General features: G+C 35.1%; 1 long non-coding RNA gene across 1 annotated transcript; it reads left to right on the top strand.

The window, feature by feature from the left end:
* Nucleotides 1–5,940: 5,940 nt before the first annotated feature.
* Nucleotides 5,941–16,325, top strand: LOC129058977 (uncharacterized). The gene is made up of 3 exons (XR_008524498.2): nucleotides 5,941–6,249; nucleotides 11,921–11,987; nucleotides 14,120–16,325. It is a non-coding gene; the product is annotated as an uncharacterized LOC129058977 (long non-coding RNA).
* Nucleotides 16,326–16,553: the final 228 nt, after the last annotated feature.

Genomic DNA, 16,553 nt, shown 5'->3' with positions numbered 1-16,553 from the left:
CACTTAAAAAGAGTTAATGAATAAATGCCAGGCACAACCTCTACACTGAAAAAGACGAAACACTGATAAGAGTAATTAAAGTAGGCATAAATAAATGGAGAAATATACCATATTCATTGATTGTAAGACTCAATGTTACTGACATGTCAGTCTTCCCACATTGGTCTATATGTTTTAATGCAGCTCCAAGCTCAATAAAAATTTGGTAGCAATTCATAAGCAGATTTAAAATTTATATAGAAATACAGGGATCTAGCATAAACAAAACTACTTTTAAAAAGAATATGTTGTGGCAACTTTTGCTGTGTGAGTTTAAGAATTTCTAAAAAGCTATTGTAATTATATGGTAGAGTGTTAGTGTAAGGGAAAGAACATAATAAACCCAAATAGAGAGTTTAGAAATAGAACTTGCAGAAGCCTGATTTTCATCAAAGATGCAATTTTTTGGGGAAAGGGAAATCAACAAATGCCACCCTAACAACTGAATAAACATAAATTGCAAGCCCTACCTAATACTATATACAAAAATTAATCTGAAATTAATCATAGGCCAACCACGAAAGCTAAAAATATGAACTCCTTGGGGATCACATATGAGAATATCTTCATGACCCTGGAGTAGGCAAAGACTTCCTTAAGAAGACACTGAGAGTTAAAACCCTTAAAAAATGATAAATTGGACATCATCAAAATTAAACACTTTATTTTTTGAATAATAAAATGATAATATGGTACTACTTTGGAAAACTAGTTAGTCATCTACCCTAGGCCCCAAATATTCCACTTCTTCCCTAAGAGGTAAGTTTGATTGAGGGATTTACTCAAGATAAATGAAGATATATGCACATAAAAAGAGTTGTGCAAAAATGTTTATAGAAGCTTTATGCGAAACAGCCGCAAACTAGAAACAATCCAAATGCCCAACAAGTGAATGACAATATATTGTTGAATATGTAACCATTATAATGTTACTGAGCAACTTACAAAATCAACTATTGATTCAGTCAACAATATAAAGGAATCTCTAAAATATTATTTCAAACAGAATAAGGAATGAGCCATCATTATGATTGTACAACATATGGAATAAGAAGTCAGAATTATCTTTGTCCAAAATTCTCCTTCATTACAACTCTACACAACAGAAGCAGAAGATGGCTATGGGGTGTTTTATAATGCTCTTTCAGATTAGATTATTCTTAGTGCAATGCTTTTCACATCTGTGCTTATGATGTTATAGAAAGTCCTGAAATTGACTAAGAGAAGGGCAGAAGTTACATGTATGTTCAGTTGTGTTCTCTCAACATGACAATGCTTCTGCTGATTCTAAAATATTCCCTGCCTTCTGAATGTCTCTGAAGGGTTGACTCAAGGGTCATCTGTGTTGCTTTGCAATTCTGGAAGCGAACATGGAGGAAAATGTAGGGAAGGGCAAGTTGAAGGGACACTGAGAAAGTATCAACAGCTAAATATTGAGTCTGAAAGTTTCGGGCTTCCTCGCTAAAGTATATACTGTTGTTCACTCATTTTGCCACAATTCATGTTTGGGTTGGAGCTTTATAGAAGGCAAAGGAAGATGTAATCTGCTTTGACTCATAAGCCTGTGATTCTTTGGCATAGTTGTTATCAAAAAACTAAATTCCAGATGACAGTGTGACATTTTTATTAGAAGGAATGGCTGCCAAAATTGGAAATAAGAATCTCTACCAAAGTCCTTTTTATTGTGCTCAGACCTTTCATAACCATATATCCTTGCTTGAAAGGGACAGTGTTATTAGAAATTAAAACTTCCTTCACACCTATTGCCTTCCACTCATTCAACCAATGACCTGAATCGGGTGGAGCCATAGTTGATGTAAAAAATCCTAAACTCCAAACTCCCTCTGGGTCCAAAGTGAACCTATTTCTCATTAAAAGAAAGAATTTTCCTATTCTCCCTGGTTTTAGCAACTATGGTTAGGGGTTAGAAGGTAAAGGCTATGGGTAGGGTTTAGAAGGCACTTCCTTCTGAGCCCAGAAGTCTTCAACTGACAATTTCAATTACTTTTCATGATAGTAACTTTGGTCTGTCCAGTCCACTGTTCTCTGTATCTTCCAGTTAAAAACCTTTATTATGCAAACCTTCAGAGGAGCCCATATAATCATGAAAACTCAGGGAGATATGACTCAGCTCTTTAAAACTTAAAATTCTTAAATGAAAAAAAAAACTCACATGAAAAGAAATAAAAACCCAATGCTGCAGCTGCCCATAAAATCTGGGAAAGTATGTTAAGTGGGTGTCCTTACAAGGAGTTATATGGAAACACAAACTGAACACAACAGAGTTTGCTTTTGATTTCCATGTACTTTTGGCTCTTGCTATTTTTAGGCCCACAGGTACATCCACAGGTGCTGCATGAAGAAGCAGCTGAACTAGAAGGGTTCCAGGGTTTACTGAAATATATCAGTAATGATCATACCTCTATAAACAGAACTTGGAAATTTCAAGGGCTTATGACTGTCAGCAGCCATGTTGTCATTGCTGGAGAACCCAGAGGCAAGCTGTTCATCTTCTGATGCTTCTCTCTCCTGTGTTCAGTGTTCATTATGCTTTGGAAGTGCAAGGCCACTGTCATAATAAACAGCATTCAAAGTGATTTATTGTTTTCTGCTGATATTTAGACTTTGGCTGCTACGTATTATTGCCAAAAGCACAGACTTTTATAAGTTCTGATGTATTCTGATGTTCAAAATGACCTGAAACAGAAAGGCAGAAAAGGTGGGCAAGACAGTCTAGTAAGCTGTTAAAGGCAATTTTAATTCTGTGGTAAGAGGCTAGAGAAATTCATCAAAATCCTCTTATTCTCTAGAAGCAGAACTTAATCTTCTAAGTACTTCATTTCTCACCTAAAATAAAAGATTCTAAAGACTTTTAGTAATCAGAAATGCTGTGTACCCTCCCATGTCAATCTCAAATCTACCACCTCCAGCAAACATTAACTAAATTTCTGCCTGCCATGACCCTCCTTCTTGTCCTTTCCCTGGTGACAATGTGTTATGAATGTTAGTCATTCTCATTCTCTGTCTCTGCCTCTCTCTCTCTCTTTCTGCCTCTCTTTCTATCTCTCTTACACACACATTATCCTGCTCAGAAAGCTCATAATATTTTTTCTTGAATATTGGTACGACAACACCAGTAGCTCCAACAGCAACAGCATTGTTCTAAAAAAGGAAACGTTAAGAAGATATATGTGAATATACCTCAAAAATGTCCTTTAACTGTAAAAATACATATTCTTCCCCGGCTTCTAATGTGCAACATAACATTCCCAATGGCATTGTTCTGGTTTTCTTCGAAAGGTGGCAGCAAACACACTACTGTCATCTCTTCAATGAACTGTCTGATATCTTGCTAAGTTAAGGCGTCCTACGCATGAGGATGGGGATGGGGACTGGTGCCTAGCCTTAGCCAATGTGGATCCAATTACAGAGGATTAGGATGACACTAATGGGGTTGATTTTGCAGCCTGTTCATCCTCTGTCTGCCAATAGTCAGAGTGAGCAGCCAGAGAACAGAATATCTATGTGTTGATGCCAAGACAACTGCAATGACAGAGGCTTGCTGCTATCACTGCCTCTTCAAAATGGAGGCAGAAGGTAACACAAAAAGAGGACACCAGCAGCAGCGTCTTCAGATTCACTTGGAGTGAAGGGGCCAAAGCCATCAGGTGCCCTGCTCTGCTGTCAATGCCTCTTGTTTAAGAAGGCTTGGTTCAAATACACACCTTGTGCTATAAGTTTGATTTGGGGAAAGGCCTAGGATTATCACAAGTTCAATAAATAATATTCTTTGCTATGCTTAGGAGGAATTTTTTCCTATATTTGGTGTTCTGTAGATAAGGATTGAATTCATAGCTTTTTTTCTGGCACAAAATCTGGCAAAGAGGTAGAATTTGTATCCAAAATGGAAAGTTTCTATACATTTTCACATGCGCCTTCTTTGGCATCAGTCGGTACAGCCACAGCTGACAGCCACTGCAGACACCAAGAACTGATTCTCAGAAGCCGGAAGAGGATAAAATAATGTCCAAAAGCAGCCTCTAAAAGCTTAGTCACCCCAGATTCTCAGGATGTCACACAAGCATTAGACAGTTTATAGTCCTTGATTTACTTTCTAAGAGGAAAAAAAAAGAGGCTTCTTTTGGAAATTCAGAGAAGCAAGTTACTGGTGCCTTGATTGGACAATAGGCATTTTTGCTTCAGGAACTTACATATCGCCGTATTGTTAACCCACCTCCAACCTGGACAGGAGAGTAGAAACAAACATGCTGTCATGACACCATTTCTTCAAATAAGAACAAAAGTTAAGAATATTAGAAAGTAACATTTTAATGTTTCACAAACCAGCTGTTTCTGTGCCAGTCACCTAAGAAAGCACATCAAGTTCATTATTTTTCTCTTTTAATTTTGGATCTAAATATTTACACGTGGTTTCAGTCATCTCCTCAAAACTGCTATGCAAAATCTTGAGCTCTCACTCTGTTTCTGATGTTAGTAACATCATAGCCTTGACAAAACACGTGCTTTTCTATGACGTCAGGAGTATTGTTCAAGGGTGATTAAATACGAAAGTGAGGCAAAGCCCCTGACTCCCAGAGAATCACATTTCAAATAGGGAATCACGCTACATTAACAGTTCAAAATATTGTCTATATTCATATAAATAACAAAAGATGTGAAATCAGACCGTATATGTAATTCTTGCATTGGATGTGATAAGGAATAAACAAAGTCAACGAAAAGGTAGATAATGTACCTGGATCCTTTCTGATACAATTTAATTTCTTTTTTTAAAACAATTCATATTTAACTAAATAATTTTACTGTTGTAACAATTCCTATTTCTCAAAATAATGTTTAGTTAGATGACTCCCTATTTCTGTCAATAAGCACATTATGTAAGTAGGGCAAGGATAACTATTTTAGTGTTTTAGATTCAGAAGAAACAGTGAAACAGAAATTAAACATATTTTTATAAGTACAGCAGCAGCCTCCACTACTGATCCCTTGACTAAGCCTATAATCTCTTCATCAAGTTTCTTTCTACACTGAGTTTCTTTATAATATACACCGCTCATTACTTTGCCTCTTCTGCAAAGAAGAGCCTGACCACACAACTCAAGACTACACGAGTATGTGGCAAGCATGAGATCACTATATAGAGATATTTTTACAAAACAGTCAGAATTTGTGAGGTTGAGAACAACATCAAGAGGACATTTAACATTTTCCTTCCTTAATTCTCAGGTCTCTTTTAGAAGGTGAAATACAGTCTTGTCTTTTCTTTAGATATTTTAATTAGCCAATAATTCAGTCCTACTTTATTAATCAAAATCCTGCCAGGAGATAGAAACCACACAAGTAACGTCAACAGAGAAAATTTGCTATGAATAATTGTTAGCCAGGTATTAGAAAATGGAAAATGAAATAGAAAATGCTGAGGTATTGTGAACAAGTAACTGCAGGAAGCAGATGCTGATCCAGTGGTGGGGACGAGAGCAAAAGGACAAGGTTGGAATTATTAAAGTTTAGAATCTTGGAGAAGTGGCCTGGTGGAACTGGAACTCAGATCTCTGAAAAGGAGGTATTGCTTGGATATTGCTGGAGCCTCAAGAACTCAGAGGGAAGACTCTAAGGAGTTGGGATTCAGAACTCTGAAGAGTCTGTCTCTAATGGGGCTAGTTCTAGGAATACTGGGAAAAAAAAATTGTAACCTGGAATCTGCTGCTTCTAATGTAATGTACTGCTGCCAGTGAAGAAGTTTTGCATAGCAGACACTGATAGGAACAGAAAATTCCCTCTTTAACCTCCAACCCTCTAGTCTCTATGGCACCCTCTATGCCTTCAGAATCCAGCAGGAACCAGCTCACAAAGGAGAAAACATGGTTTGCAGTGTCTCAGCCCCAGCATCATGAGCTGAATATGAAAGTAGTTTAATAATTGCCATACATATAAGAGAATAATGACAATTATCTAATTATGAATATGTTTATGTATTTTTTTCTGTCTGAGATGATGTAGTGAATATGCTCTTAATGGTTTAATGAAAGCCAATTCAAATAATAGGTGCAGAAGGAAATTACTTTAGATACGATAGTCAGGGATGGTCTCTGAGGAGCTGATATTTGAGTCAAATCCAATAAAATTTGTTATACAGTGGAAAAATAGGAAGAAGTTCAATGTGGTCAAATTCAACAAAGGGCAAGACAGGTAAGAGAGAAAATCAGAGAGTTACTCAGCCAGTTCATGTAGAGCCTCAAAAGCCACCATAAGGAATTTGAACTTTACTAAGTCTAATGATAAGTCATTTGGAGAGTTTTAACAGGAAAATGACATAATTTACTTTCAGTTTCAAAGTATCACTCTGAATGCTATGGCGGGAAGAATGGGAATGACAAATATGAAATTAGAATAAGTGGTAAAGGTGATATTGGAGTTCTCCCGGTGAGAGATCAGAGTGATTCAAGCTCAAGTAGTAGTTGTAGGAGTAGAAATAAGTGGATAAATATGGAACATATATCTGCCATAAAAGATTCAATAATAAATGAGGTAAAAGGAAAAATACCTATGGTTTAAGTAATTAGGCGGATGGTGTTACTGATTACTTAGTTGGGATACTGAGGTACACACATTTTTAGAAGAAAACTGAAGAAATGCTGACAGTAGATTTTGTGTTTTTAGAGCATTGAACAATACGATGGCTGGATAAAAGAGCTAGTCAATGGAGAAAGCAGAGATAAAAGCATATATTTAAATTTCCTTAGCCAACAAAGGTTATTGGAGATGTTGACAAGTGTTTTTACAAGGATATTCATTGCCATATATTTTTGTAATGGAAAGCTTTGAAATTAATATGATAAAAATTAGCATAAGAATATAGTGTAGATAGAAAGAGAATCAAGCTGACATCTACCCTACAGCTATAATCACATTTTCTCTAATTAGACAAGGTTACAGTGCAATGACAATACCATTGTGTGGCTCTAGAGCCACATTTATGTTTGTGACTGAGAAAAGATCTATGGGCTTATAAATGGTTAATTGATTTTCAAATAAAGACTATTTAATCACTAAAATTAGAGGTGACCAGTATTCACAGGAAAAGTTTTGTGTAAATACAAATCTGTATCCCATGCATTAATGCATCAGAATTAGGAAGATTTCAATCTTTCTGCCACATCTTGGTCAAGGTTATGATCCAGTTAGCAGTTAATGTCAGACAAAGTGTGGATTCTTCTACTTGTTCATAGTTAGGCCTAATTAATTTATTACATCTTCATTTATTATCTTGTGTGCCTTTATTTGAGATTATTCCTAAACAAGTTTCAGATGAGAGGGATTAACTATGTAACAGGCAATGTAGATTATCTGATACAGAACATAAGAAAATTGAGTTCTTACAAAATATTTTTAAATTCAACATTTTTGACTTTAAGTTTTGCATATGACTTCAAAAGTAAATTACTTACCAATTTGAAATAAATCTAATTGAACAGTTGAACTAACTTCAAAGACTTCCTAAATAAGTATTTTTGTTTTTTTAGCAGATCTCAGCAGATGGATAAGATTTACCCACATGACAATATTTATATATTTTTATTTGTATTAAATCATATGAAATTATGATTATTTAACTATTTTTAGTATGGATGTCACAATATAATAAATACATTTAAATTTTTAATATAGTCTTCTCTTTATCAGTGATGCCTTTTATACACACAAGTCAGTTAGCTGGTGTTTTGTATATGACTAGAGAAATTTATGCTATCCCACCCACAATTATGTCTAGTAATTGTGGAGGCTGAAATAAGTTTTCATACCCTTTTAGTATAAGCCAGAAACCATTTGTTGTAAAATGCTTTGTATTAGCCTTTTTGCAGTCCAAGTGGCTGCTACTTATTCCTTGATTAAAATATTGATGTAGACTTCCAGACTCCCAGACCAAAATTCCTTTCTGTAAGCAGTAAAACTTCTAAAGAATATAAATGAAAGATATTTCTCCTGTATATTGGAAGTTTTCAAAAATTAATAATGGATTAATAACAAGATAGTAATAAAATAATCAGTAAAAGAAATAAACATGAAATTGGAATAAATTTAGGGTTTAAAGACAGTTTTTTTTCCTGATTGTCTTTCATCCTACTCTCCTCCAACTGCCCAAATTAAATCAATCTTATCCTCAGAGAAGACAAGGAAAAAAAGACAGAGAGAGACAGAGACAAGTAAAGAGATTAAACAGAAGACAAAGGTTCTTATTTATTTGCAATACTTTAGATACCACAGAAGCAAGAAAGACAAGACAAAATTGTCTTTTTAAAATTTTTCCCCCATTTCTTCCATGTGATTTTATAAACACTACTAACAATCATTTTATTAATTCATATAAGGGTTTATGATAAGGTTATTATTTTTTCTAATTTGAAAACTTAGTAATAAAGGCACTTACTACAACATATAGTAAAAAAGTTATAATATTCAGTGGCCCTTTCACAGTATAAATAAAACTATCCAAACTTTAAAATTAGCCTTGCATCTCTATTACATATTATTTATACATAATAGATTCTCTAAACATACACCATAGACGTTCTTACATGTATTAAAGAGAGAGGAATGAAAATTTTAGATAAGGGAACCCGAGCAGAGAATATAATATTCTCTCCATTATATCAAAAATATTGGGCCTGGCATGGTGGCTCACGCCTGTAATCTCAGCACTTTGGGAGGTCGAGGCAGGTGGATCACGAGGTCAGCTTGAGACCACCCTGGCTAACACGGTGAAACCCCGTCTCTACTAAAAATACAAAAAATTAGCCAGGCGTGGTGGCGGGTGCCTGAAATCCCAGCTACTCGGGAGGCTGAGGCGGGAGAATGGCGTCAACCTGGGAGGCGGAGCTTGCAGCGAGCAGAGATCGCGCCACCACACTCCAGCCTGGGCGACAGAGCCAGACTCCGTCTCAAAAAAATAAAATAAATAAAATAAAATAAATAAAAAATAAAAAAATTATAGATTATCCTTCATATACATGCAGATAGTCTACACAATAATCCCTGAACATTAGCCCAGTCCCACAATTCTGTGATAATCATTCTCATAAATTATTACATTGACCCCTAAAAGTTCTGTATTATCTCAGGGTCACAGAAACACTTTAGCAGTTCTCTTAATGCAGTGTTTAAAAGTGTTTGACGTCTAAAAATTTCATAGAATGCAACAAAAATCACGGATAGGATTTCAGAGCCAATTTCATCAACCCACAAATAGAATAAAACAAACTGGAGAAAAAAAACCTGAAAAAATAATTCTCCTTTAAGTTGTCCTCAAACCCGTGAAATATACTTTTTCAAAGAAAACAACTTAAGTAGAACTTTGAATGGAAGTTAAACATAAATTTTAGTAATCCATTTGTCGAATGAATTCAGGAATGACTACTGAGATTGTTTTCTGTGCACGATGTTATGGAAAACACAGAGAACTAAGAAATAGTATCCTTTTCTTAGAGACGTAAAATCTGACTGAAGAATTAAAACCTTGAAATATAAGTGGATAACTGGAAAACGAAAAGAAGTAATTGACACAATAAAAAATACACATGTGCATATGAAATATCAGACAAAGAGTGATTATTGCAGATTGAAATCAAGATAAAATAATTTTTAGCCTTGGTTATTCTAAGATTCATTCTTTCATATAACCTACCACATTAAGTACAATTTGATTCATTTTGGATTTGTTCCTAGTCCCAGATAATAGCGAGAAAAATAGAAAGCAATCTCTACCCTATTCTCTACCCCTAAACTAATTCTTAAAGCCATTTTGTTGTGTGCTGTTTAAAAGTATGAACCAGTGGTTATGAAAGTTCAGGAAAAGAACTATAGTTATGTCAGAATCTCAGAGAAGATATCACATAAAAAATTACATTTGAGCCACTTTAAATGATGAATAGGATAGTATTGTAAGCAGAAGTTTGTCCCCTTGGGGAAATGTGCAGAAGTATTGCAAATGCTGGAAAGATAAGCAAGAATTGGATTATGAATCCCTTGTATTCCATATGAAGAACTTCCAAATGTATCAATGAGCTTTGTAGAATCGCTGAAGGACTTTAGACTGGATTGCTATGATTTGCAATTTAAAAGATTAGACATTAGGAATTGCAGAAAATAGACTAAATGAAGTAAAGGGAGAAGAGTTAGAAGTGTATTAGACACCTCTTATAAAACACTCCAAATCTTCTCAAGCTTAGTTGTTTCTGCATGGGCCAGACATATTCAACCTAATAGCAGTTCCTCATGCTTCTTTGTCTTGTGCATCTACATCTAGTCCCGAGGCTTCCCTATTAACCTCTGTGATCCCACTTGGTACCCACATATGTGTGGCCAAATGTGTGAGGCTGTAAAAGCCCTGTAACAAATATTTGAGTAATAGGAGATGATAACAAGTTCACAAATTCTTCCACCATTTTCTTAAAATCTCCCCTTCCCAGTCCTTGAATGTATGTTATAGGATTGTGGGAGCCAGCTAGATATTGTATCCAAGTATTGGTTCTCTCTCTTTTCCTGCTTTGCTCCTTCTCCTCACTGTACTCCGTGTACTCTATAAAAATGTTTAGCAGGAAAGTGATCTTTAACCATAACAGTGAAGGAGAAAAGAGAATGGGTTTGAGAGATAGTAAGATAGATTCAACATGGACTGGTGACTACTTAGATGTTGGAAATGAGTAGTAGACATTAGGCTAGAAGGGCTTCTAAGACTGTGGTCTGGGTGATTTGTTGGGGAGTAGTGCCATTACACAAAATAATAAATACCAGAAGATAAGCTAGCTTTAAAATGTAGAAACATATTCCATTTCAGATATAAGGCACCATTTATCATTGAGGAGCAGCTACCAAAAAGGCTATTGGAAATATTAATACAGGACTCAGAAAAGACTATTAGTCTTAAAATTACAATTTTGGGCTCATCAGCTTTATATTGGCTGGGCGAACTTGCAGTTGAAGCGGATGCAGAATGGAAACTTAGAGGAATCTATTGTTAAGGGATGTGGAAGAAGAAGGAAAATCTGACATGTATTTGCCAATAATGAGGGCAGAGAAGAAGAAATGATATGGGCTTGGAAGCCAGGGAAGCCATGAATTTCAAGAGAGGGATCAACTGTGTTAAATGTGATAAACAGATTAAATAAGTAGGTTGGAAAGTGTGAACCTGATTAAACAATATTGCTTACTTAAGAGCATTTTTAGAAGCAGAAAAGAGTGTAAAAAAGATTTTTATTCTTATTTTTATTCTCTATTTTTGTAAAAATGTAACTGGAAAACTAAAATGAACCACGGAAGCTATGAAAATATGAAGGTAAATATGTAGATGACAGGCATTTTCCCATCTCTTTTCCTTGTTGCATGAGGATTTTATCCACCAATAACTTCCAAACACATTACTTAAAAGAGGCCCTGCTGGCAAAGCCCCACTGAAAAACAACATGGACTTAAGCCTTCCATTGTTCTTTGCCTAACTGTGCACTACTGCTGTTGTTGGCAACTCTTTTTTACCTTCTATTTTGAACTGACGAGATTCTTGTTTTAATCCCTTTTCTGAAATAGTAGCATCAGGATGATTTCTCCATTGTCCCACATTGAATGAGTACACCTTCAAAGATATTCTTATGCAGCATTTAATTATTCATTTATCCATGGGACATATTTAGTCCCTAGAGCAGGTCTGCATTAAGACAGGCAGAACCATTTCTCACAACTGCACTGGGAACATGCACCAGGATATGCCTGATCCTAGAGGAAACAAATCTCTGCCACCAACTCCTCTCACCACCCCCTCAAAAGGTAAACCAGCATATTTATCTTCTTTCTCTTCTTTTCTTTTCAGGGCACACCATGCTTTATGGTTTGACTCAAGCATTCCAGTCTCGTTTTTGGGCTCAGTATACAAGCAAGTAAGAAGGGTATAAGATAATGAGAATCTTATATTAACACGATTGAACTAGGCTTGTTCTTTCTAAGCAAAGACTACATACCTTACCGAATCAGAAGGACTTCTAGTGTTTTAAAATGATTCAGAATAATTAGAGAATATATTTATGCAAAGTAATACACTCTATGATGACTAAATTTTTTAAAAAAACAGAAACCACACACGATTTTCTAAATAGGTGCAGAATAAAAGCATTTTTAAAAAATCAACACACTTTCATATAAAAACGCTAAACAAACTAAAAATAAAGGGGAAATTTCTGAACCTGGCTGATGGAAGAGCATTTAGTAAAAACTTACAATAACATCATACTTTATGGAGAAAGACTGAAAACTTTCTCATGACAGTTAGGAACAAGACAAGGATATTTGTTCTCACCACTTCTGTTCAACATTGTATTGAAGGTTCTAGTCTGGGCAATTAGGCAAATGAAAGAAATAAGGAGTATGCATATTGGAAAGGAAAGACTAGCATTTCTATTCACAGTTGACCTGATCTTGTATAGAGAAAATCCTAAAGAATTCACACAAAAACCCTTAGAACTAACAATTGAGTTTTGCAACACTGCTGGATACTAGATCAATATAAAAACGTCAATTTTATTTCTATCTACTAGTAATAAATGATATGAAAATGAAATTAAGATTCTGTTTACAATGACAACAAATAGAATTAAAAATTGGAAATAAATTTAACAAAAAATATAAGATATATGAATATCTTTAATTTCTTTCAATGAGGTTTTGTAGTTGTCATATACATATCATTAATATCGTGAATGCGATTAAGTTTCATTAAAAGAAATTAAAGATATATGACAATTTAAAAACATAATTAAAATAAATTACTTTTTAGACATAATTGAAGGAAATTAATGTTTCATAGATATGAAAACTATATATATGAAAACATCCATATATTTATGAAAACTAAAAGAGAAAGCTCATAGGTGTATATATGAAAACTAAAAAGCATCATTAGAAGAAATTATAGAACACCTAAATAAATAGAAAATATTCTGTGTACAAAGATGAGAAGGTTAAATATTGTTAAACTGGTGTTATGGGATACCTCTCAAATACTTATGCTGAAGTCCTTATCCCTAGTCCCTCCGAATGTGATATTTTATGGAAATAGAATCATTGAGGATGTAAATAGACAAGTTAATATGAGATCATATTGGAGCAGGGTGAGCCCCTAATCCAATATTCTGGTGTCCTTTTATTTGTATATATATATTTATTTATTTATTTAGACAGTCTCACTCTGTTGCCCACGCTGGAGTGCAGTGGCGCAATTTCGGCTCACTGCAACCTCTGCCTCCAGGATCAAGTGATTCTCCTGCCTCAGCCTCCCTAGCAGCTGGGACCACAGGTGTGCACCAGAGTTCCTGGCTAATTTTTTCTGTTTTTAATGGCGATGGGGTTTCACCATGTTGGCCAGGCTGGTCTTGAACTCCTGACCTCAGGTGATCCACCCACCTCACTCTCCCAAAGTGCTGGGATTACAGGTGTGAGCCACTGAGCCCATCCCTGGTGTCCTTTTAAAAGGAACTTGGTTTAATTAGATCCCATTTGTCAATTTTTGTTTTGTTGCAATTGCTTTTGGTGTCATCATGAAATCTTTGCCCATGCCTGTGTCCTGAATGGTATTGCCTAGGTTGTCCTCCAAGGTTTTTATGGTTTTGGGTTTTACATTTAAGTATTTAATCCATCTTGAGTTAATTTTTATATAACGTGTAAGGAAGGGGTCCAGTTTCAATCTTCTGCATGTGGCTAGCCAGTTATCCCAGCACCATTTATGAAATAGGAAATCCTTTCCACATTGCTTTTTTTTTTTTTTTTTTTTGGTCAGGTTTGTTGAAGATCAGGTGGTTGTAGGTGTCTGATCTTATTTCTGGGTTCTCTGATCTGTGCATTGGTCTATGTGTCCTTTTGCATCAGTACCATATTGTTTTTGTTGCTGTAGCCCTACAGTATAGTTTGAAGTTGTGTAGCATGATGCCTCCAGCTTTATTCTTTGTGCTTGGGTTTTCCTTGGATATTCAGACTCTTTTTTGGTTTCATATAAATTTTAAAATGGTTTTTTTTCTAGCTCTGTGAAGAATTATTGAATCTGTAAATTGCTAAATTAAAGGGCTTCTGCACAGCAAAGGAAATTATCAACAGAGTGAGCAGACAACATAGACAATGGGAGAAAATTTTTACAAACTGTGGATCCAACAAAGGTCTACTATCCAGCATCTGTAAGAAACTCAAATTTACCAGAAAAAAAAAAACCATTAAAAAGTGGGCAAAGGAAATAAACAGATATTTCTCAAAAGAAGACATTTATGAAGCCAACAAGCATATGTAAAAAATCTCAGCTTCACTAATCATCAGAGAAATGCAAATCAAAACCACAATGAGATACCATCTCACACAAGACAGAGTGGCTATTATTAAAAATTAAAAAACAAAAATAATGGATGCTGGCGAAATGGTAGAGAAAAGAACACTTATGCATGGTTGTTGGGAGTGTAAATTAGTTCAGACATTGTGGAAGACAGTGTAGCGATTCCTCAAAAACCTAAAAATAGAAATACTATTTGACCCAGCAATCCCATTACTGCATATCTACCCAAAGGAATATAAATTGTTCTATTATAAAGACAAATGCATATGTAGGTCCATTGCAGCACTATGCACAATAGCAAGGACTTAGAATCACCCTAAATGCCCCTCAGTGATAGACTGTATAAAGAAAATGTGGTGCATATATACCATGGAATACTATGCAGCCATAAAGAGAATAAGACCATGTCCTTTACAAAGACATAGATAGAGCTGGAGGCCATTATCCTCAGCAAACTAACATGGGAACGAAAAACCAAATACCACATGTTTTTATAAGTGGGAGCTAAATGATGAGAACTCCTGGACACATAGAGAAGAACAACAGACTCTGGGGCCTGTCAGAGGGAGGAGGGTGGGTGGAGGGAAAGGATCAAGAAAAATAACTAATGGGTACTAGGCAATATCTGGGTGATTAAATAATCTGTACAACAACCCACATGACACAAGTTTACATGTATAACAAACTTGTACATGTACTCCTGAACTTAAAATAAAAGTTAAATAAATAAATAAGAAGAATTTGGTGTGAAGAGGAAGAGACACATACATAGGGAAGACTATATGAAGACATAGGGAGAATGCCACCTCAAGGAGTGCCAAAGACGGCCAGCAAACACCAGAGACTAAGAGAGATACATAGAACAAATTCTCCCCCACAGTCATCAGAAAGAAAAAAAAAGAAAAAAAATCTTGCCAACATCTTGTTCTCACAGTCCTAGACTCCAAAACCGTGAGAAAACAAATTTCTGTTGTTTAGGCCACTCAGGTATTGGTATTTTGTACAGCAGACCCAGGACACTATTACAGTCAGCAATACTCCCAAAATTGATTGGCTGAGTCAATTCAATTCAAATAAATATACCAAATGAATGTTTGTAGACATCGACAAACTAATTCAAAACTGCAAACAATAGTTCAAAGGACTCAGTACATCCAAAACGATCTTGAAAAAGAATTAATTTGGAGGACTTCTACTTCCCATTTTTAAAACATACTGCAAAGCCTTCAGATCAAAACAGTGTGATACTGGCATAAGGATACACATGTAGAAGAATGGGTAGATTGAGCATCCAGAAACAAATACTTAAATTTTTGGACCTTCTATTTTAACAAAGTTTCCAAAATAATTAAAAGGGGAAAGGCCAGTCTTGGCAATAAATGGTGCTATGAAAACTAGATGTCCATCTTCAAAAGAATTGAGTCTCTTCCTCATAACTTATTAAAAAAAACTCAAAATGAATCCTTGAATTAAATATAAGAGCTAAAGCCACAAAACTATTTGGTTAAAAATAGGTATAAAGCTTTGTGATCTTGGATTAGGTCACTGTTACTAGATATGACACCAAAAGCGCAAGCAACAACAAAAAAAAATAGATAAACAGAACTACACAAAAGTTAAAAACTTCGGTGCTTCCTTTTTATATTCAGTCCTCTCACAAAGACACATCTCTCAGATTTCTTTAACCATGGGCAAGGGGAATGTTATAAATACACAAATAAATGTATAGTTACTAATCATCCCACCATCAAACACCATTATTTTTATTTTAACGTTTTCTTCCAACATTTATACCTATTCATAAGTACATTATGCAATGCACAGATTTCTATATGTTTATTATGAAAATAGATTGCAATAGGTAAAAAAAAAAAAAAAGAAATTGAACTGACAACCTAGTGAATGGGAGACCATGTTTGCAATCATATATCTGATAAGGGACTTGTGTTTCCCATGTAAAGAACTACTGCAACTCAGTAATAAAAAGACAATACAATTGTAAAATGACATTGAATTAGACATTTCACCAAACGAGGTGTATGAATGGCCAAGAAACATATAAAAGATGCTCAATATTATTAGTCACTAGGTAAATTCAAATCTAAACTTCAATATTAGGCTGTTGCAAAAGTAA

Source organism: Pongo abelii, chromosome 3, assembly GCF_028885655.2.
Source record: "Pongo abelii isolate AG06213 chromosome 3, NHGRI_mPonAbe1-v2.0_pri, whole genome shotgun sequence".
Taxonomy (NCBI): Eukaryota; Metazoa; Chordata; class Mammalia; order Primates; family Hominidae; genus Pongo; species Pongo abelii.
Note: the sequence above shows the minus strand (reverse complement) of the source record. Positions and strands in the feature narration are given on the sequence as shown.